Raw genomic sequence first — 24284 nt, 5'->3', positions numbered from 1 at the left:
CTCTCCTCTCCCCGGACACAGACCAGCCTCTCCTCCTCTCCCCAGGCCCAGACACAGACCAGCCTCTCCTCCTCTCCCCAGGCCCAGACACAGACCAGCCTCTCCTCCTCTCCCCAGGCCCAGACACAGACCAGCCTCTCCTCCTCTCCCCAGACCCAGACCGACCTCTCCTCTCCCCAGACACAGACCCGACTCATTTCCATAATATGAGTGGTAATGAAATGTCTGTCATGTGACTTCCATTGCCTCCTTAAGCACTCAACTGTGCATAAGGAACATATGCAGGTGAAGGAAAGGGTGTGAAGGGCCTGGTAGTAGGTCCTGCATGTAGCAGATCAGTTCCAGATGGTCTCTGACCCACTGAGGACGAGGTGGACAGCAACTTGGTAATGTGCTTACTACCGTGCACTGTTACCTTGGCTGCCCTGGAGAGGTCAGTGAATTTCTGGCACAGGATAGCCATGTGAGGGTTTGCTGGAGGTGGCATTCAGTGGATATCAGAAAACCCAAAGCCTTCAACTGTGGTACCAACCATAAACTGTTCCCTTGCTACTGCCTCCATACCCTTCCCAGGCCACCTGCTCAGTTCATCGACCTGAGAAACATTAACTCTGTTTCTCTCGCCACAGATGCTGCCTGACCTGCTGAGTATTTTCCAGCGTTTCCTCTTGGTGTTTCAGATTTGTCGTATTTTGCCATGTTTTGAATGACTCAGAGGGCTGAATGAGAATGACTGGATCCGTTTGGAATGTTTGGGTAGTTTCAATTTGAATTAATTCTGATTCCGATCTGAATTCCGCCCCTTCTATTGATGTCATAGAAGTGACTGTTTTGTCTCGGTGTATCTATATGTCAGTGAATGCTCCTCTGAGATTGTACCGTGGGACTCTGAATGCAATTTTCTTGAGACCCAAGGTAAGACCGTGAACAGTAACTTCCCCATAGTTCTGCCATGGGCAGTTTGTAGCTCCTCTCAAGCAGACCACAGCAAAAGATCAAAGAAAGATTTGTATTTATACAGCACCTTTCACAATCTAAAGTGCTTTACAGCAAATTAAGTACTTTTCTGAAGTGTAGTCACTGTTGCAATGTAGAAAATGCAGCAGCTAATATGTGCAGAGCAAGATCCCACAAACAGCAATTTGATCATGACCAAATAATCTGTTTTAGTCATGTTGGTTGAGGGATAAATATTGGCCAGGACCACAGGAGAACTCCCCTGCTCTTCTTCGAAATACTGCCATGGGATCTTTTACATCAACCTGAGGGAGCAGAGGCCGGGCCTTGGTTTAACGTCTCATCTGAAAGACGGCACCTACAACAGTGCAGCACTCCCTCAGTACTGCACTGGAGTGTCAGCCTAGATTATGCGCTCATGTCTCTCGAGTGGGACTTGACTCAAGGCACTCAACCCCATGGCATTATTTTCAGCAATGAGGTGCAGTTCCATCCAGTCCCCCTCCCTGATCCGCTACCACCCATGATAAGCTCTTTCACCCACCTCCCCCCACCGCCCCCCCCATCCTCACGCCACCAAAGTTGAAAGTTACAGCCAATGGGGTTGATTTTTAACCTGCGGTGGGGCGAGCCAGAGGCCCCGCCCACCCCACAGTGAAGAGGTTGGAGCTATTTTGAGGCCTGGGCCCCACTTAAATAGAACCCTCTAGCTTCAGGCACCACATGGGCGTCACCCACACAGCTGGTTGGGGGGTGGGGAGCGTGGGACGGCAGCGAGGTAACTCCTGATTACCCCTGGCTTTGCAAAAAATAATCTGCAACTCGCCATTCTGGGTGGGGCCACCGGCTCCATTGCCAGTTCACGGAGAGTGAACTGAGCACGCTCCGACCGGTGCTCTAAGAAAATGGTAACCGAGGTCTTATGTAAAGAAAGACTTGCATTTCTATAGCGTTTTTCACAACCTCAGGATGGCCCAAAGCACTTCACAGCCAATGAAGTACTGTACTTTTGAAGTGCAGCCACTGTTGTATGTCATTTGCATTTTTAAATGGTCTACAGCTGGGACCAGCGGGTGTCGGCCATAATGGGACGGTAAGTCTACCAACCCCATTTTAATGCTGATTTTGGCAAGTTAAAGATGAGCCTATTGTGTCTTAACTATTCGATTACCAAACTGATCCAACAGACTGACCCACTGGTTATTAAACACAGCAGATGGGGTTCATCCTTTAGAGGGACTTCATTAAGAATGTCTGATATCTACCTGATACTATTTCCAAGGCCATAGAAGTTTTCCAAGACACCATGTTTGTGATGGTGGACATAAAGCCACCATCAGCTCAATAGTACAGCTGTCGTGGAAAATGTCTGGGTTGGACATCAACCAATAGAGTATATGAGGAGATGGAACCTGTTGAAAGTTAAGGTACTCACATCAAGGCAGTGAAGTTGGTTGAGGTGCTGTCAATAAACATTCAAGAACAAGACTTTCAGAGGGGAAGGAACAATGAGAATCACCGCTGATTGCTCCTTCCTATACCTTGAACTGTCCGCGGCAGTCAAGGCGGAAGGAGGTTAATTATGTAGGAACATTCTGTCCCGTAGTAATGACAGACTATCCCGGACCTTCTCCAGACATGCAAATCATTGGAAAAGAAGTTAGGAGTCTCCTATTTGTCAGTGTTGGTAATGGGGCCAATTCATAAACCCCGTATAATGAAGTTGTCACCACCACATCTGGGGATTTGTAATGGTGGAGCACGGTGAGACTTAAAAGAGGCTGCACGCGGGACAAATGTTCTGTACAAGCAGAATGTTTCAACAATAACAACTTCCATTTATATAGCACCTTTAACGTAGTAAAACGTCCCAAGGCGTGTCACAGGACCGTTATCAGACAAAAATTGACACCGAACCAATGTATGAGATATTGGGACAGTTGACAAGGTCGATTTTAAGGAGCGTGTCAAAGGAGGTGGAGAGGTTTAGGGAGGGAATTCCAGCGCTTAGGGACTAGGCACCTAAAGGCACGGTCACCAATGGTGCGGTGAAGAAATCGGGGGTGTACAAGAGGCCAGAATTGAAGCAACGCAGAGATCTCGAAGGGTTGTAGGGCTGGAGGAGGTTACAGAGATAGTGAGGGGCGAGGCCATGGAGGGATTTGAACACAAGGATGAGAATTTTAAATTTGAGGTGTTGCTGAACCAGGTGCCAATGTAGGTCAAGGGTGCTGAGTGAACGGGACTTGATGTGAGTTAGGACACGGGCAGCAAAGTTTTGGATGAACTCCAGTTTATGGAGGGTGAAAGATGGGAGGCCGGCCCGGAGAGCCTTGGAATAGTCGAGTCTGGTGGTAACAAATGCAGGGCTGAGGGTTTCAGCAGCAGATGGGGCTGAGTCAGGGGCGGAGTCGGGCGATGTAACGGAGGTGGAAGCAGGCAATTTTTGTGATGGAGATGACATGCGTTTGAAAGCTCAATTGGGTCAAATAGGATACTGAGGTTGCCAGCAGTCTGGTTCAGCCTGAGACAATGGCCAGGGAGAGGAATGGAGTCAGTGGCTAGGGGGCAGAGTTTGCGGCGGGGAACGAAGACAATGGCTTCAGTTTTCCCAATATTTAATTGGAGCAAATGCCGGCTCATCCAGTACGAGAGGCAGTGGAGGGGTCGAGAGAGGTGGATGGTGAGGTAGAGCTGGGTGTGGTCTGTGTACATGTGGAACCTGACGTCGTGTTCCTAGAATTATGGAATGGAACAGCACAGAAGGAGGCCATTTGGCTCATCATGCTTTGGTAGAGCTATCCAATTAATCCTGCTCCCCATAACCCTGTAATTTTTTTTCCTTCAAGCATTTATCCAATTCTCTTTTGAATGTTATGATTGACTCTGCCTCCACCGCCCTTTCAGGCAGCGCATTCCAGGATCACAACAACTCGCTGGGTAACAAAATATTTCCTCTGGTTCTTTTGACAATCACCTTAAAACTGTGTCCTCTGGTTACCGAGCCTTCTGCCATTAGAAACAGTTTCTCCTTACTTACTCTACCAAAACCATTCATGATTTTGAATACCTCTATCATATCTCCGCCTAATCTTCTCTGCTCTAAGGAGAACAACCCCAGCTTCTCCAGTCCAGCCATGTAACTAAAGTCCCTCGTTCTGGAACCATTCTAGTAAATCTCCTCTGAACCCTCTTTAAAGCCTTGACATCCTTCCTAAAGTGTGGTGCCCAGAATTGAACACAATGCTCCAGCTGAGGCCTAACTTGTGTTTTATGAAGGTTTAGCAGAACTTCCTTGCTTTTATACTTTATTCCTCTATTAATAAAGCCAAGGATCCCAGATGCTCTTTAACAGCCTTCTCAATTTGTCCTGCCACCTTCAAAGGTTTGTCTACATACACCCCCAGGTCTCTCTGTTCCTGCACCCCCTGTAAAATTATACCGTTTAGTTTATATTGCCTCTCCTACCAAAATGTATCACTTCACACTTCTCTGTGTTAAATTTCGTTTGCCATGTGCCTACCCATTTTACCAGTCCAGGTCCTCCTCATAGTCTGTTGCTATCCTCCTCCACTGTATTATGAACCTTATAATTGTCATAAGCCTCCTTTTTCTGTCTCGTTTTAACTTCTATAACTTTAGTCATCCGGGGAGCTCTAGCTGTGGATGCCCTTCCTTTCCCCCTCGTGGGAATATCTCTACTCTGTTCCATTACTATCTCCTCTATGAAGGCCTCCCATTGTTCAATTACTGTTTTGCCTACCAATTTTTGATTCCAATTCACCTGGGCCAGATCCCTTTTCAACTCACTGAAGTTAGTCGTCCTCCTGTGAAGTATTTTTACGCTTGATTGTACCTTGTCCTTTTCCATAACTATTCTAAACCTGATGATATTATGATCACTGTTCCCCAAATGCTCCCCCACTTCATTCCCCAGAACCAAATCCAGCACTTCTCCCTTCTTCATTGGGTTGGAAACACTGATCAAGAAAGTTCTCTTGTACACATTTCAGGAATTCCTCCCCTCTTTGCCCTTTACACTATTATTTTCCCAGTCTATATTAGGATAATTGAAGTCCCCCATTATCACTAATCTGTAATTCTTGCATCTTTCTGCAATATGCATACAAAGAGCCGGCACAGGCATAGGCACAGGCACAGGCACAATTGGCTGAATGGCCTCCTTTTATTTAAAATTCGCTCTTGGACTGTGGGCACCGCTGGCATTTATTGCCCATCTCTAATTGCCCTGGAGAAGGTGGTGGTGAGCCGCCTTCTTGAACCGCTGCAGTCCGTGTGGTGAAGGTTCTCCCACAGTGCTGTTAGGGAGGGAGTTCCAGGATTTTGACCCAGCGACGATGAAGAAATGGCGATATATTTCCAAGTCAGGAAGGTGTGTAATCTGGAGGGGAACTTACAGGTGATGGTGTTCCCATGCACCTGTTGCCCTTGCCCTTCTAGGTGGTAGAGGTCGTGGGTTTGGGAGGTACTGCCGAAGAAGCCTTGACGAGTTGCTGTAGTGCACCTTGTAGATGGTACACACTGCAGCCACGGTATGCCGGTGGTGGAGGGAGTGAATGTTTAAGGTGGTGGATGGGGTGCCAATCAAGCGGGCTGCTTTGTCCTGGATGGTGTCGAGCTTCTTGACTGTTGTTGGAGCTGCACTCATCCAGGCAAGTGGAGAGTATTCTATCACACTCCTGACTTGTGCCTTGTAGATGGTGGAAAGGCATTGGTGAGTCAGGAGGTGAGACCCACGCCACAGAATATCCAGCCTCCGACCTGCTCTTGTTGCCACAGTATTTTGTGGCTGGTCCATTTATGTTCCTGGTCAATGGTGACCCCCAGGATGTTGATGGTGGGGGATTGAGCGATGGTAATGCCGTTGAATATCAAGTGGGTGTGGTTAGACTCTCGCTTGTTGGAGATAGTCATTGCCTGGCACTTGTGTGGCACGAATGTTACCTGCCACTTATCAGCCCAAGCCTGAATGTCGTCCAGATCTTGCTGCATGTGGGCATGGACTGCTTCATTATCTGAGGAGTTGCAAATGGAACTGAAGACTGTGTAATCATCAGCAATCATCCTCACTTCTGACCTTATGATGGAGGGAAGGTCATTGATGAAACAGCTGAAGATGGTTGGGTCTAGGACACTGCCCGGAGGAACTCCTGCAGCGATATCCTGGGGTTGTGATGATTGACCTCCAGCCAGTGGAACGTTTTCCCCCCTGATTCCCATTGACTTCAATTTAACTAGGGCTCCTTGATGCCACATTCGGTCAAATGCTGCCTTGTTGTCAAGGGCAGTCACTCTCGCCTCTCTGGAATTCAGCTCTTTTGTCTATGTTTGGATCAAGGCTGTAATGAGGCCTGGATCGAGTGGTCCTGGCGGAACCCAAACTGAGCATCAGTGAGCAGGATATTGGTGAGTAGGTGTCGCTTGATGGCACTGTTGACAACACCTTCCATCACTTTGCTGATAATTGAGAGTAGATTGATGGGGTGGTAATTGGCCGGATTGGATTTGTTGTGCTTTTTGTGGACAGTACATACCTGGGCATTTTTCCCCATTGTCGGATAGATGTCAGTGTCGTAGCTGTACTGGAACAGCTTGGCTAGAGGCGCAGCCATTCTGGAGCACAAGTCCTCGGCCCGACTGCTGGGATGTTGTCGGGGCCCATAGCCTTTGCTGCATCCAGTGCGCTCAGCCATTTCTTGATATCACGTGAGCGAACTGAATTGGCTGAAGACTGGCTTCTGTGATGGTGGGGACCTCGGGAGGAGGCCAATATGGATCATCCACTCGGCACTTCTTGCTGAAGATGGTTGCAAACGCTTCAGTCTTGTCTGCGCTCACATACTGGGCTCTGCCATCATTGAGGATGGGGATATTCATGGAGTCTCCTCCTCCCGTTAGTTGTTTAATTGTCCACCACCATTCACGGCTGGATGTGGTAGGACTGCAGAGCTTTGATCTGATCCATTGATTGTGGGATCACTTAGCTCTGTCTATAGCATGCTGCTTCCGCTGTTTAGCGTGCATGTAGTCCTGTGTTGCAGCTTCCCCAGGTTGGTACCTCATTTTTAGGTACGCCTGGTGCTGCTCCTGGCATGCTCTTCTACACTCCTTATTGAACCAGGGTTGGTCCCCTGGCTTGATGGTAATGGTAGATTCAGGGATATGGCGGGCCATGAGGTTACAGATTGTGGTGGAATACAATTCTGCTGCTGCTGATGACCCACAGCGTCTCATGGATGCCCAGTTTTGAGCTGCTAGATCACTTCTGAATCTATCCCATTTAGCACGGGGGTAGTGCCACACAACACGATGGAGGGTGTCCTCAGTGTGAAGACGGGACTTCGTCTCCACAATGACTGTGTGGTGGTCACTGTTATCAATGCTGTCATGGACAGATGCATCTGCGACAGGTAGATTGGTGAGGACGAGGTCAAGTAGGTTTTTCCCTCGTGTTGGTTCTCTCACCACCTGTCGCAGGCCCAGGCTGGCAGTTATGTCCTTCAGGACTCGGCCAGCTCGGTCAGTCGTGGTGTTATCGAGTCACTCTTGGTGATGGACATTGAACTTCCCCACCCAGAGTACATTCTGTGGCCTTGCTACCCTCAGTGTTTCTTCCAAGTGGTGTCCAACATGGAGCAGTACTGATTGATCAGCTGAGGGTCGGCACTATGTGGTAATCAGCAGGAGGTTTCCCTGCCCATGCTTGACCTGAAGCCATGAAACTTCATGGGGTCCGGAGTCAATGTTGAGGACTCTCAGGGCCACTCCCTCCCGACTGTATACCACTATGCCACCACCCCTGGTGGGTCTGTCCTGCCGGTGGGCCAGGACATACCCAGGGATGGTGATGGAGGAGTCTGGGACATTGGCTAAAAGTTATGATCCTGTGCTGTATCACTCTAGGATTCTATGAAATTTGTTATTATCTCCCACTATTTGATGGTCTATAGTATACACTCAGTAGCAGAGTATCTCCTCTATTGTTCCTTAATTCTAACCAAATAGTCTTTGTCTTTGGCCCCTCAACTACATTAGCTCTCTCTAGTGCTATAATAGTTTCTTTGAAAAAAATACACCCACCCCCGCACCCACCCCCCTGCCCCTCCTTTATTCCTTCCCTATGTTTCCTGAATACCGTATAGCCAGGAATATTAAGTTCCCAATACGCCCCTTCATTGAGCCAGCTCTCTGTTATTGTCAGTATATCATAGTCCCATGTGACGACTTATGCCTGCAGCTAACCAACCTCATTTACCACACTCCGTGCATTTACGTATGTGCTCCAAACTCATCTTAGACTGCTTTGCATTTGCCCCCTGTCTGGTCCTTGCTATTTTTCAACGATTCTTTACGCTAGTGCAACTTGCCTCTCCCAGGCTTCTGGGTACCTTGTTTCTCCTCTCTAATGTTTCATCATGGTGCCAAATTAGTTAAACCCTCCCCCACAGCACTAGTTAACGTTCCAGCGAGGACATTGGTCCTAGCTCTGTTGAAGTGCAACCTGTCTACCACCTCCTGCCCCAGAACTGGTCCCAATGCCCCAGGAACCTGAAGTCCTCCCTCCTGCACCATTTCTCCAGCCACGCAGTAACCTGTCTTATCCTACTATTCCTACACTCACTGCATGGCACTGGGAGAAATCCAGGGATTACTACCTTTGAGCTCCTGCTTTTTAACTTCCTCCCTCGCCCCTGAAACTCTGACTGCAGGACCTCAAACCTTTTCCTTCCTATGTCATTGGTTCCCACATGGGCCACGAATTCTCGCTGTTCCGCTTCCCCCTCAAAATGTTCTGCACCCAATGTTCTTGGATGATGTTGCCAAGGGGCAGCATGTAGCTGAGAATTAGGAGGGGGCCAAAGGATAGATCCTGGGGGGATTCCAGAGGATACGGTGCAGGGGCGGGAAGAGAAGTCCTTTAGGGAAGGAAATCTGCCGTCCTTACCTGGTCTGGCCTATATGTGACTCCAGACCCACAGCAATGAGGTTGACTCTTAACTGCCCTGTGAAATGGCCTCGCAAGCCACTCAGTTGTAACTAACCACTACAAAACTAAATAATAAGAATGAAACCGGACGGACCACCCGGCATCAAACTCGGCACCGGCTACGGACACGGCAACGACACACCCAGCCCAGCCGATCCAGCAAAGTCCTCCTCACCAACACCTGGGGACTTCTGCCAAAATTGGGCGAGCTGTCCCACAGGCTAGCAAAGCAGCAGCCTGACATAGTCATACTCACAGAGTCATACCTTTCAGCCAATGTCCCAAACTCCTCCATCACCATCCCTGGGTATGTCCTGTCCCACGGGCAGGACAAACCCACCAGGGGTGGCAGCACAGTGGTTTACAGTCGGGAAGGAGTGGCCCTGGGAGTCCTCAACATTGACTCCGGACCCCGTGAAGTCTCATGGCTTCAGGTCAAGCATGGGCAAGGAAACCTCCTGCTAATTACCACCTACCGCCCTCCCTCAGCTGATGAATCAGTACTCCTCCATGTTGAACACCACTTGGAAGAAGCACTGAGTAGCAAGGGCACAGAATGTGGGAGATTTCAATGTCCATCACCAAGAGTGGCTCGGTAGCACCACTACTGACCGAGCTGGCTGAGTCCTGAAGGACATAACTGCCTGTCTGGGCCTGCGACAGGTGGTGAGACAACCAACACGAGGGAAAAACCTACTTCACCTCGTCCTTACCAATCTAGCGGTCGCAGATGCATCTGTCCATGACAGCATTGGTAGCAGTGACCACCGCACAGTCATTGTGGAGATGAAGTCCCGTATTCACACTGAGGACACCCTCCATCGTGTTGTGTGGCACTACCACCGTGCTAAATGAACAGATCTAGCAGCTCAAAACTGGGCATCCATGAGGCGCTGTGGGCCATCAGCAGCAGCAGAATTTTATTCCACCACATTCTGTAACCTCATGGCCCAGCATATCTCTCACTCTACCATTACCACCAATCCAGGGGACCAACCCTGATTGAACAAGGAGTGTAGAAGAGCATGCCAGGAGGAGCAGCACCAGGCGTACCTAAAAATGAGCTGCCAACCTGGGGAAGCTGCAACACAGGACTACATGCATGCTAAACAGCGGAAGCAGCATGCTATAGACAGAGCTAAGCGATCCCACAATCAATGGATCAGATCAAAGCTCTGCAGTCCTGCCACATCCAGTCGTGAATGGTGGTGGACCATTAACTAATGGGAGAAGGAGGCTCCAAGAATATCCCCATCCTCAATGATGGTGGAGCCCAGCACGTGAGTGCAAAAGACAAGTCTGAAGTATTTGCAACCAACTTCAGCCAGGAGTGCTGAGTGGATGATCCATATCGGCCTCCTCCTGAGGTCCCCACCATCACAGAAGCCAGTCTTCAGCCAATTCAATTTACTCCACGTGATATCAAGAAATGGCTGAGCGCACTGGATACAGCAAAGGCTATGGGCCTTGACAACATCCCGGCTATCGTGCTGAAGGCTTGTGCTCCAGAACTAGCTGTGCCTCTAGCCAAGCTGTTCCAGTACAGCTACAACACCGGCATCTATCCGACAATGTGGAAAACTGCCCAGGTATGTCCTGTCCACAAAAAGCAAGACAAATCCAACCCGGCCAATTACCTCCCCATCAGTCTACTCTCAATCATCAGCAAAGTGATGGAAGGTGTCGTCGACAGTGCTATCAAGCGGCACTTAGTCACCAATAACCTGCTCACTGATGTTCAGTTTAGGTTCCGCCAAGACCACTCGGCTCCTGACCTCATTACAGCCTTGGTCCAAACATGGACAAAAGAGCTAAATTCCAGAGGTGAGGTGAGAGTGACTGCCCTTGACATCAAGGCAGCATTTGACCGAGTCTGGCATCAAGGAGCCCGAGTAAAACTGAAGTCAATGGGAATCGGGGAAAACGCACCATTGGCTGGAGTCATACCTAGCACAAAGGAAGATGGTTGTGGTGGTTGAAGGTCAATCATCACAGCCCCAGGACATCGCTGCAGGAGTTCGTCAGGGCAGTGTCCTAGGCCCAACCATCTTCAGCTGCTTCATCAATGGCCTTCCCTCCAACATAAGGTCAGAAATGGGGATTTTCGCTGATGACTACACAGTGTTCAGTGCCATTCACAACTCCTCAGATAATGAAGCAGTCCATGCCCGCATGCAACAAGACTTGGACGATGTTCAGGCTTGGGCTGATAAGCGGCAGGTAACATTTGCGCCACAGAAGTGCCAAATGTGGTAAACCACTTGTTGTTGTTGTTGTTGTTACACACTGTTGTACCTATGCATGCCTCAACATGTCTCGGCTGGCTCCACCCACACAGGCCCAGGTATAAAGGTGATTGACCTGCAGCCCCCTGCCTTCTTGGAACCCAATCAACCACGAGAGGCATGCTCTGTTCTTTGCTAATAAAAGCCTTTAGTTACTCTCTTAGCTCTCAGTCTTTTATGAGTAATTGATAGCGCATCACCAGGCAATGACTGTCTCCAACAAGCAAGAGTCTAAACACCGCCCCTTGACATTCAATGGCATTACCATCGCCGAATCCCCCACTATCAACATCCTGGGGGTCACCATTGACCAGAAACTTAACTGGACAGCCATATAAATACTGTGGCAACAAGAGCAGGTCAGAGTCTAGGTATTCTGCGGCGAGTGTCTCACCTCCTGACTCCCCAAAGCCTTTCCATCATCTACAAGACACAAGTCAGGAGTGTGATGGAATACTCTCCACTTGCCTGGATGAGTGCAGCTCCAACAACACTCAAGAAGCTCAACACCATCCAGGACAAAGCAGCCCACTTGATTGGCACCCCATCCACCACCTTAAACATTCACTCCCTTCACCACCGGCGTACCGTGGCTGCAGTGTGTACCATCTACAAGATGCACTGCAGCAACTCACCAAGGCTTCTTCGGCAGCACCTCCCAAACCCACGACCTCTTCCACCTAGAAGGACAAGGGCAGCAGATGCATGGGAACAGCACCACCTCCAAGTTCCCCTCAAAGGCACACACCATCCTGACTTAGAAGTATATCGCTGATCCTTCATCGTTGCTGGGTCTAATTCCTGGAACTCCCTCCCTAACAGCACTGTGGGAGTACCTTCACCACACGGACTGCAGCGGTTCAAGAAGGCGGCTCACCACCACCTTCTCAAGGGGAACCAGGGATGGGTAATAAATGCTGGCCTTGCCAGCGACTCCCACATCCCATGAACGAATTTTTAAAAAGGCGATTCTCTGGCTACAACTGGACAGATAGGAATGGAGCCAGGTCCCATTCAGCTGGACAATGGAGGAGAGGCACTGGAGGAGGATGTTGCGATTAACCGTGCCAAAGGCTGCAGACAGGTTGAGAAGGATGAGAAGTTCCATTTTTTAAAATGTGAAACCCGACCCCAACCTGCCGTGAACGGGTGTACCTCCGGTTTAACTGTGGCGGTCTGAATAACTCGCTCTGCAGAGCCCGGCCACTTCTAATATGTTGATGATGCTCCGTTCCCGGTATTTTAGAGCCATTTAGATTTAATGGCTGCGGGCCGTGGTTCCCAGGACTCGGGAAATCCAGCAGCTAAAGGGAGGCGGGAGTTGCCGGATCCAGCAGGGAAGTGCTTTTCCAGCACCGATTGTGAGCTAGGAGGAGCAGGAGCACTTTCCCCCCAGGGCCCTCAAGCAAACCACCTGCAATCTCTCCCTGCCCGTAATCTCCAGACCCTCCATGATCTGCAGACCCTCCCCTAGAACCCCAAACCCACCCTAAGCTACAGTCCCCAGTGATCTCCAGACCCCCCATGATCTGCAGACCATCTCCTCAAGCCCCAAACCCACCCTGAGGTCCAGTACCCCCCACAATCTCAAACCCCCGTGATCTCCAGGCCCCCGCGATCTTCAGTCCCACTGTGACCTCAAACCCCCGCGATCTTCAGTCCCACTGTGACCTCAAACCCCCGCGATCTTCAGTCCCACCGTAATCTCCAGGCCCCCACAATCTCCAGGCCCCCACATTCTTCAGTCCTCCCAGGATCTCCATACCCCCGGGATCTCTCCTTGTCTGCGATTTCTCCCTCTATTCTCACTGCCATGCGCCCAGCCCTCCCCCCCCCCCCCCCCCACCGATCCCCGATCTTCTCAATTGCCGGGGACCATCCCCAGCTGTCCCCAGCTGTGGCCTTGTACTGCAGGCTTTCCCTCCCACCTGCCGGCCAGCCTTTGAATCAGGCTGGCTGCCTGGCGGGAAACATAAGAACATAAGAAATAGGAGCAGGAGTAGGCCAATCGGCCCCTCGAGCCTGCTCCGCCATTTAATAAGATCATGGCTGATCTGATCCTAACCGCCAATCTACTATCACAGAACCATCTCCTGAATCTAACAGAATTAGACACACGAAATAGGAGCAGGATCAGGCTACACGGCCCCTGGGCCCGCTCCACTACCCACAGGGCTATGTCCGATCCGAACCTAGACTCATGTCCAAATTCCTGCCCACTCCCCGTAACCCTTAATTCCCTTTACTTCTAGGAAACTGTCTATTTCTGTTTTAAATTTATGTAATGATGTTGCTTCTACAGCTTTTTGGGGCAGCATATTCCATGGACCTACCACCCTCTGAGTGAAGTAGTTCCTCCTCATCTCAATTTTGAAAGAGCAGCCCCTTATTCTAAGACTATGTCCCCTAGTTCTAGTTTCACCCATCATCGGGAACATCCCGCATCCACCCGATCCAACCCCTTCACAATCTTATATGTTTCAATAAGATCGCCTCTCATTCTTCTGAACTCCAATGAGTAAAGTCCCAATCTGCTCAACCTCTCCTCATACGTCCATCCCCTCATCCCTGGGATTAACCGAGTGAACCTTCTTTGTACTGACTCGAGGGCAAGTATGTCTTTTCTTAAGTATGGACACCAAAACTGTACGCAGTATTCCAGGTGCGGTCTCACCAATACCTTATACAACTGAAGCAATACCTCCCTATTTTTATATTCTATCCCCCTAGCAATGAAAGCCAACATTCCATTGGCCTTCTTAATCACTTGCTGCACCTGCATACTAACCTTTTGAGTTTCGTGCACCAGGACCCCCAGATCCCTTTGTACTTCAGTACTTTCCAGTTTCTTGCCATTAAGACAATAACTTGCTCTACGATTTTTCCTGCCAAAGTGCATAACCTCACACTTTCCAGTATTGTATTCCATCTGCCAAATCTCTGCCCACTTACTTAGCCTGTCTATGTCCCCTTGCAGGTTTTTTATGTCCTCCTCACTCACTACTTTCCCTCCCATCTTAGTATCATCTGCAAACTTTGATATGTTACACTCGGTCCCCTCCTCCAAATCGTTAATATAGATTGTAAAGAGTTGGGGACCCAGCACTGACCCCTGCGGAACACCACTAGTTACTGATTGCCAGTCTGAGAATGAACCATTTATCCCAACTCTCTGCCTTCTGTTAGATAGCCAATCCTCTATCCATGCCAGAATATTACCCCCAATCCTGTGATTTTTTATCTTAAGCAATAAACTTTTGTGTGGCACCTTGTCAAATGCTTTTTGGAAGTCTAAATACACTACGTCCACTGGTTCCCCTTTATCCACCCTATATGTTACTTCCTCAAAGAACTCCAGCAAATTTGTCAAACATGACTTCCCCTTCATAAAACCATGCTGACTTTGTCCTATTAAATTATGATTATCCAAATGTCCTGTTACTGTCTCCTTAATAATGGACTCCAAAATTTTACCTACCACAGATGTTAGGCTAACCGGTCTATAGTTTCCAGCCTTCTGTCTACTGCCCTTTTTAAATAAGGGTGTTACATTAGCAGTTTTCCAGTCTGCCGGGACCTTTGCTGAGTCCAGGGAGTTTTGGAGAATTATTACTAATGCATCCACAATCCCTACCGCCACTTCCCTCAAGACCCTAGGATGTAAGCCATCCGGTCCAGGTGATTTATCCGCCTTGAGTCCCATTATTTTACCGAGTACCACTTCCTTAGTGATTTTGATTGTGTTTAGCTCCTCCCCCCCCCCCTATAGCCCCCTGTTTGTCCAGTGTTGGGATATTTTTAGTGTCCTCTACTGTAAAGACTGATACAAAATATTTATTCAGTGTTTTTGCCATCTCCATATTTCCCACCATTAATTTCCCGGTCTCATCCTCTAAGGGATCAACATTTACTTTAGCCACCCTTTTTCTTTTTATATAACTATAAAAACTCTTACTGTCTGTTTTTATATTTTTTGCTAATTTACTTTCATAATCTATCTTCCCTTTCTTAATCAATCTTTTTGTTATTTTTTGCTGTCTTTTAAATTTTTCCCAATCCTCTATCCTCCCACTAGATTTGGCTACCTTATATGCCCTTGTTTTTAGTCGAATACTATCCTTAATTTCTTTACTTAGCCATGGATGGCTGTCTTTTCTTTTACACCCTTTTCTTCTCAGTGGAATATTTTTTTTTTGGAAGTTGTAAAATAACTCCTTAAATGTACACCACTGATCATGTATCGTCTTACCCTTTAATCTATTTTCCCAATCCACTCTACTCAATTCCGCTCTCATACCTTCATAGTCTCCTTTATTCAAGCTTAGCACGCTTGTTTGAGATCCAACCTTCTCACCCTCTAATTGAATATGGAATTCAACCATGTTATGGTCACTCATTCCAACAGTGAAAAAAAATTCTGATGTGGTTCTGCCGTTAAATTCTGCAGGACCTCCACGTTCCCGGCAGTTCTGGGTTTCCCAGCCACTGACAGTTGCCCCCTCCCCACTTGCCCGTAAATATCTGGGCCTATAACTGTCTCAAACACCATATGTTACACACACCCGACCTGGGTAATAATACAGGGGGTGATACTGACTGGAGTGAGATATTGATGAGTGAAATAAAAGAAAGACTTGTATTTCTATAGCATCTTTCACGACCAGCGGACGTCCCAAAGCGCTTTACAGCCAATGAAGTACTTTTTGAAGTGTAATCACTGTTGTAATGTAGGAAACGCAGCAGCCAATTTGTGCACAGCAAGCTCCCACAAAACAGCAATGTGATAATGACCAGATAATTTGTTTTAGTGAGGTTTATTGAGGGATAAATATTGGCCAGGACACTGGGGATAACTCCCCTGCTCTTCGAAATAGTGCCGTGGGATCTTTTATTTCCACCCGAGAGAGTGAGACGGGACCTCGGTTTAACCTCTCATCTGAAAGACGGCACCTCTGACAGTGCAGCACTCCCTCAGCACTGCACTGGAGTGTCAGCCCAAATTTTTGTGCTCAAGTCCCTGGAGTGGGAGGATAATACAGGGTGGGTGGGGGGTGAATCTGACGGGAGTGAGACGCTGAGCTGAGATACTGACCTGAGTAACAGTACAGGAGGTGGTAGAGATGGTGGTTGACACTGGGCTTGTTGTGAGGTTGAGGAGGGGACAGTGATACTGATAGTGACGAGGGGGGAGCAGCGATAGTGACGAACAGATGACCGTGAGTTCAGGACGCGGAGTTAGGCTAATCAGACACCCGGAGTTGGACATCAGCATTCTGGATCAGCGAGTCTCGGGAATAGTGTGGGCTGGAGTACTGAGGTAAGAGAAATCCCAGATAGGACAAGTACTATGGGGATTATAAATACCCGGGAGAACAGGGTGCTGAAGTTTTATAAATACCCGAGCGATGAGATGCAGTGGGATTAATAAATACCCGCCTGAATGCGGACATGAGGGGGGTTATAGTAAATAGAAACCGCAATCATTGTAAATACCCGAGAGACTGGGGAGCTGAATGGTTACAAATCCCCGAGTGACTGGAATGCTTATAGTAACTGGGCGAGTGGAGACTTTACTGATTTCAGATCCAGCAGGAGTGGGGAAAGTCACCCGGAGAACGAGAAGCCGAGAGCAGCCTGGAGAGAGATGGAGAGTGAGTGGGCTGAGGTGAGGGGGGGGGGGGGGTGACTGGCCCACAGTAAAAAGGGGAGGAGACTCCACCCCGCCCCCCCCCAAAAAAAACAACTTGTAAAATCTATAAAAGACACTTAAAAAAAATGCAGTTCACTGCTGAAAAGTTACATCAAATACCATCTGAATGATTAAACACTGACTAAAACTGATAACATTTCAATCCCGGCAGGGCGACAGTGAGAATGTTTCCAAACACAAATGGCGAAGGTACAGAATAAGCACATGGCATTCAAAAAGAAATGTCTAGTAGTTTCAGGATGTCATGGATAAATGAAAGCGGTTAGATACCAATAAACAAAATGAGGAAGAGTGCCTATCGGGACTAGAGGAATAATACTGATGATGAACCAAGTAGAGGAATGGTGTGGAGATGCCGGAGTTGGACTGGGGTAGACAAATGTAAGAAGTCACACAACACCAGGTTATAGTCCAACAGAATTATTTGAAACCACAAGCTTTCGGAGCGCTGCTCCTTCTGGTTTGGACACCATTCACACCTTTGATTGCTGTGATTATCTCTCTGCCGAGGTGTGATAAATGGCAGTTGGAAACATTACCTGTAAACATCTGACATGATTCTCTGACTATATAAGCTGTGTCTTTATGCATTTCTCCACTTCACCTGACGAAGGAGCAGCGCTCCGAAAGCTTGTGATTTCAAATAAAGCTGTTGGACTATAACCTGGTGTGTGACTTCTTACAAGTAGAGGAAGGGTGTGCTAATGGGGTTAGCTGAAGCGGGTTGGAGGGCAACCACCGGCACAAACCCGTTGGGCCCAAAGGCCTGTTCCTGTGCTGTGAAATTCAATGAGAATATACGGAAATAAGAAAGAAGTTAAGAGACAATGAAAGCTAAGAGGGGGTATGAGGATAATTATCCAAAAACATCAGAAGGAACCAAGCTATTTAACAGATACATCGGCAGAAAGAGAGTTATTCAAAGCAAGGTGGGACCCCTGAGAGGAACAGATTGGCAATTTGTAGAGGATGATCAAAAGAACTGATGGAGTATTTAATAAGTACTTTGCGTAAGTTTTTACTAAAGAGAAGGATATCAGAGAGCAGGTGAATCCAGAAGTGGGTGAGTGCAAGATGCCTGATATGATTGTGGATACAAAGGACATTTTAGATAAGTTAGTTAAGCTAAGGGAAGACAACAGGATATGTCCTCCATCATCATCCCCGGGTATGTCCTGTCCCACTGGCAGAGTCAGACAGAGCCACCAAAGAGAGGGACCCCCAGGTGGGTGGTATACAGTCGGTGGGTGGGGAGTGGGAGTGAGTGACCCTGGGAGTCCTCAACATTGACTCCAGACTACGTGAAGTCTCATGGTTTCAGGTCAGACATAGGCAAGGAAACCTCCTGCTGATTACCACCTACCGTCCTCCCTCAGCTGATGAATCAGCATTCCTACATGTTAAACACCACTTGGAGGAAGTGCTGAGGGTAGCAAGGGCACAGAATGTACTCTGGACGGGGGACCTCAATGCCTATCATTAAGAGTGGCTTGGTAGTACCACCAGTGACCGAGCTGGCCGAGTTCTGAAGGACATAACTGTCAGACTATACTTGTAGCAGGGGGTGAGAGAACCAACATGAGGAAATAACCTACTGGACCTCGACCTTACCAATCAACCTGTCGCGGAATGTATCTATCTATGACAGCATCGGTAGCAGTGACCACCGCACAGTCCTTGTGGAGACCAACTCCCATCTTCAAACTGAGGACACCCTCCATCATGTTATATGGCACTACCACTGTGCTAAATGGAATAATTTTGATAACTACGTTAAATATGCTATATAAATGCAAGTTGTTGTTGATAGATTCAGAACAGATCTAGCAGCTCAAAACTGGGCATCCATGAGGCGCTGTGGGCCATCAGCAGCAGCAGAATTGTATTCCACCACAATCTGTAGCCTCATGGTCCAGCATATCCCTCACTCCTCCATCACCATCAAGCCAGGGGATCAACCCTACTTCAATGAGGAGTGTAGAAGATCATGCCAGGAGCAGCACCTGAAAATGAGGTGCCAACTTGGTGAAGCTGTTCCAGTACAGCTACAAAACTGGCATCTACCCGACACTGTGGAAAACAGCCCAGGTATGTCCTGTCTGCAAAAAGCAGGACAAATCCAATCCGACCAATTATCAGCCTGCTCTCAATCATCAGCAAAGTGATGAAAGGAGTCATCAAGTAGCACTTACTCACCAATAACCTGCTCACCGATGCCCAGTTTGGGTTCTGCCAGGACCACTCGGCTCCAGACCACATTACAGTCTTGGTCCAAACATGGACAATAGAGCTGAATTTCAGAGGTGAGAGTGACTGCCCTTGACATCAAGGCAGCATTCGACCAAGTGTCGCACCAAGGAGCTCTAGTAAAAGTGAAGTCATTGGGGATCTGGGGGAAACTTTCCAGTGGCTGGACTCATACCTGGATCAAAGGAAGATGGTTGTGGTGGTTGGAGGCCAATCACAGCCCCAGGACATCGCTGCAGGAGTTCCTCAGGACAACGTCCTAGTCCCAAATATCTTCAGCTGCTCCATCAATGACCTTCCCTCCATCATAAGGTCAGAAGTGGGGCTGTTCGCTGATGATTGCAGTGTTCAATTCCATTCGCAAGTCCTCAGATAATGAAGCAGTCCATGCCCGCATGCAGCAAGACCTGGACAAAATCCAGGTTTGGGCTGATAAGTGGCAAGTAACATTAGCACCTCACAAGTTCCTGGCAATGACCATCTCCAACAAGAGAGAGTCTAACCACCTCCACTTGACATTCAATGAATCCTCCACCATCAAAATCCTGGGGCTTGCCATTGACCAGAAATTCAATTGGACAAGCCACATAAATGTCATGGCTACTAGAGCAGGTCGGAGGCTGGGTATTCTGTGACGAGTGACTCACCTGCTGACTCCCTGAAACCTCTCCACCACCTAAAAGGCACAAGTCAGGAGTGTGATGGAATACTCTTCAATTTGCCTGGATGGGTGCAACAGCAACAACAGTCAAGGAGCTCGACACCATCCAGGACAAAGCAATCCATTTGATCAGCACCTCATCCACCAGCTTAAACATCCAGTTCCTCCACCACCAGTGCACCGTGGCTGCAGTGTATACCATCTACAAGATGCACTGTCGCAACTCACCAAGCCTTCTTTGGCAGCACCTCACAGATCTGCGAACTCCACCACCTAGAAGGACAAGGGCAGCAGGCGCATGGGCAGCAATACCATCACCTCCAGGTTCTGCTCCGAGTCACACACCATCCCGACTTGGACATATATCGGCCGTTCCTTCATCGTCGCTAGGTCAAAATCCTGGAACTCCCTCCCTAACAGCACTGTGGGAGCACCTTCACCACACGGACTGCAGTGGTTCAAGAAGAAGGCCCACCACCACCTTCTCAAGGGCAACAAGGGCAATAAATGCCGGCCTAGCCAGTGGCACCCACATCCCGAGGATGAATTAAAAATAATCTTAGGATCCTGAGGGAGGTGTGGGAATAAATTGCTGAGGCCCTAGAAATAATATTTCAGGCTCTATTGAGTGTGGATGTGTGCCGCGAAAACGGAGATTGGCCATTGTAGAACTCATTTTTAAACAGGGGCAGAGCTAATCTGGTTAATTACAGAGCAGTTAGCTTAACATCTGTGGGAGGGAAACTTTTAGTCTTTAATTAAGGATGAAATTACCATGTATCTGAATAAAGAGAAAATTGTTAGCTTTTATAGATATGTGAAGAGAAAAAGATTGGTGAAGTCAAGCGTAGGTCCCTTGCAGTCAGAATCAGGGGAATTTATAATGGGGAACAAAGAAATGGCAGACCAATTAAATACATATTTTGGTTCTGTCTTCACAAAGGAGGACACAAATAACCTCCCAGAGATGTCAGGGAACATAGGGTCTGATGAAAGGGAGGAACTGAAAGAAATCAGTATTTGTAGGGAAATGGTGTTAGGGAAATTGATGGGATTGAAGGCCGATAAATCCCCAGGGCCTGATAATCTACATCCTAGGGTACTTAAGGAAGTGGCCCTAGAAATAGTAGATGCATTGCTGATCATCTTCCAACATTCGATGGAATCTGGAACAGTACCCATGGATTGGAGGGTAGCTAATGTTACCCCACTATTCAAAAAAGGTGGTAGAGAGAAAACGGGGAATTACAGACCGGTAAGCCTGACATCGGTAGTGGGGAAAATGCTAGAGTCCATTATAAAAGATGTAATAGCAGAGCACTTGGAAAACAGTGACAGGATTGGACAAAGTCAACATGGATTTACAAAAGGTAAATCGTGCTTGACTAATCTACTGGAATTTTTTGAGGATGTAACTGGTAAAATAGATAAGGGAGAACCAGTGGATGTGGTGTATTTGGACTTTCAGAAGGCTTTCGATAAGGTCCCGCATAAGAGATTAGCGTGTAAAGTTAGGCACATGGGATTGGGGGCAAGGTACTGACTTGGATAGAGAACTGGTTGGCAGACAGAAAGCAAAGAGTTGGAATAAACTGGTCTTTTTCTGAGTGGCAGGCAGTGACTAGTGGGGTACCGCAGGGATCGGTGCTAGGACCCCAGCTATTCACAATATATATTAATGATCTAGACAAGGGAACTAGACGTAATGTCTCCAAATTTGCAGACGGCACAAAGCTGGGTGGGCGTGTGTGCTGTGAGGAGGATGCCGAGAAACTCCAGGATGATTTGGACAGGTTGGGTGATTGGGCAGAAGCATGGCAGATGCAATATAACGTGGATAAATGTGAGGTTATCCACTTTGGTGGCAAAAACAGGAAGGCAGATAATTATCTGAATGGCAATAGATTGGGAGAAGGGGAAGTGCAACGAGACCTGCGTGTCCTTGTGCACCAGTCGCTGAAGGTAAGCATGCAGGTGCAGCAGGCGCTTAAGAAGGCAAAGGGTATGTTGGCCTTCTTAGCGAGAGGGTTTGAGTACAAGAACAAGGATGTCTTGCTCCAGTTGTACAGGGCTTTGGTGAGACCACATCTTGAGTATTGTGTGCAGTTTTGGTCGCCTTATCTGAGGAAGGATGTTCTTGCCATGGAAGGAGTTCAGCGAAGATTCACCAGGCTGATACCTGGGATGGCAGGAATGACATATGAGGAGAGATTGGGTCGATTGGGCTTGTACTCGCTGGAGTTTAGAAGAATGAGAGGGGATCTCATTGAAACTTATAAAATTCTGACAGGACTGGACAGGCTAGATGCAGGAAGGATGTTCCCGATGGTCGGGGAGTCCAGAACCAGGGGTCACAGTCTAAGGATAACGGGTAGGCCATTTAGGACTGAGATGAGGAGGAATTTCTTCACCCAGAGAGTGGTGAACCTGTGAAATTCTCTACCACAGAAGGCAGTAGAGGCCAATTCATTAAATATATTCAAGAAGGATTTGGATATGTGTCTTAAGACTAAAGGGATCCAGGGATATGGGGAAAAAGCAGGGACCGGGTACTGAACTTGGATGATCAGCCATGATCGCATTGAATGGTGCAGCAGGCTCGAGGGGCCGAATGGCCTACTCCTGCTCCTATCTTCTATGTAAGTAGACAGCATGATATTTAAAAGGGATGATCGTGCTTGACAAAATCTCATAGAATTCTTTGAGGAGGTAACACACCTGGTAGATGGAGGAGAGGAGGTGGACTTTAGGAAAGCTTTGACACGGTGCCACATGGGAGATTACTAGAGAAGATTAACGGGTATTGAATTAGAGGGAGGTTAGCAAACTGGGGTAATAAATGTTCAGGAAGGAGAAAACAAAGGGTAGGAATTAAGGGCAGATTTTCAAAGTGGCGGGTGGTGGCCCACAGGGTTCTGTTCTAGGGCCACTTCTGTTCTCTGTGCACATCAATGATTTGGACATAGGTCGAGAGGGAGTGGTGTTGAAATTTGCAGATGATGCCTAAATAGGGGGTATAGTCAATTGCTTAGAAAACCAAATTAAGTCGCAGAGGGCTGTTGATAAGATGCGAAATGAGCTCAAAAGTGGAGATGGAATTCAATATCAGTAATTGTGAGGTGAAAAAACTACCAGCAGTAATTATACTGTGACTGGAAGTAGGCTCGGGGCTCTGGAAGAGCAGAGGGATTGGGGAACAGGTTCACAGGATATCAAAGGCAATATCTCAGGTTGATAAGTCTGTGAAAAAAGGCAAATGGAAATCTAGGTTTTATCACAAGACGTATAGAATAGAAAAGACAAGAGGTAATGATGAGCCTGTGTAAAACCTTAATAGACTTCAGTTCGAGTACTGTGTGCTGTATTGGGCTCCACACTATAACAAGAACATTGAGGGTTTAGAGAGGGTATAACACAGATTCATTATTGAGGGAGTGCTGCACTGTCGGAGGTGCCGTCTTTCAGATGAGACGTTAAACCGAGGCCCCGCCTGCTCTCTCAGCTGGACGTAAAAGATCACATGGCACTATTTCGAAGAAGAGCAGGGGAGTTATCCCCGGTGTCCTGGCCAATATTTATCCCTCAATCAACACCACTAAAACAGATGACCTGGACTAGTGGCTATGAAAGGTGCTGTATAAATGCAAGTCTTTCATTCTTTACTAGAATGCTGCCTGGTTGAGCTGGAGTCTGAGGTGCAGACATTGTAGGGCATCGGGGCGGGGGAGAGTTACCTGGACACTTTGATGCAAGGGGCAGTCACACCCCTTAGGTACAGGTCTGGTTAGTGGTCAGGGACAGGAGGGTGTGACTGTGACTCAGGTAGGTAAGGGGACCCCAAGTACAGTGCTGGAGGAGCCTCAGCATTTGTCCTTATCCAACAGGTGTGAAGTTCTTGCTGCCTGTGTGGATGAGGGAAAAGCCTGCAGGATGGATGAGCAAGTTGACCATGGCACCATGGTGCAGGAGGCCATTCAGGTGCAGGGAGTGAAAGGGAATGTAGTTGTGGTAGGGGACAGTATAGTCAGGGAGATAGATACTGTTCTCTGCAGCCGCGACTGGGAGTTCCGAAGGTTGTGTTGCCTGCTCGGTGCCAGGGTTAAAGACATCTCCACGTGGCTGGAGAAGAACTTGGAGTGGGAGGGGGAGGATCCAGTTGTTGTGGTCCATGTAGGAACCAACGACATAGGTCGAACTAGGAATGAGGTTCTACTGAGAGAGTTTGAGGAGTTGGGGTCCAAATTAAAAAGCAGAACCTCAAAGGTAATAATCTCTGGATTGTTACCCAAGCCACACGCCAATTTGAATAGGGATAAGCAGATTAGAAGGTTAAATGCGTGGCTCAAAGGGTGGTGTGGGAGGCAGGGATTTTGCTTCATAGGGCACTGGCACCAGTACTGGGGAAAGAGGGAGCTA

At 48.1% G+C, this 24284-nt stretch overlaps 1 protein-coding gene across 4 annotated transcripts in view; it reads left to right on the top strand.

The window, feature by feature from the left end:
* The first annotated feature begins 829 nt into the window (after nt 1-829).
* Nucleotides 830-24284, top strand: part of LOC147101891 (uncharacterized) — a 275980-nt gene continuing 252525 nt past the window's right edge. For 3 of the 4 annotated variants that reach the window (XM_085965912.1, XM_085965910.1, XM_085965908.1), the window contains exon 1: nt 830-915. The gene's annotated coding sequence lies outside the window, so the exon portion shown is untranslated. Of the gene's footprint in view, nt 916-16487; nt 16568-24284 lie in introns of those variants that run through there. The other variant, XM_085965909.1, reaches the window with a different exon arrangement.

This window comes from Somniosus microcephalus, chromosome 23, assembly GCF_052327205.1.
Source record: "Somniosus microcephalus isolate GS21.2 chromosome 23, FLI_Smic_1.0, whole genome shotgun sequence".
Taxonomy (NCBI): Eukaryota; Metazoa; Chordata; class Chondrichthyes; order Squaliformes; family Somniosidae; genus Somniosus; species Somniosus microcephalus.
Note: the sequence above shows the minus strand (reverse complement) of the source record. Positions and strands in the feature narration are given on the sequence as shown.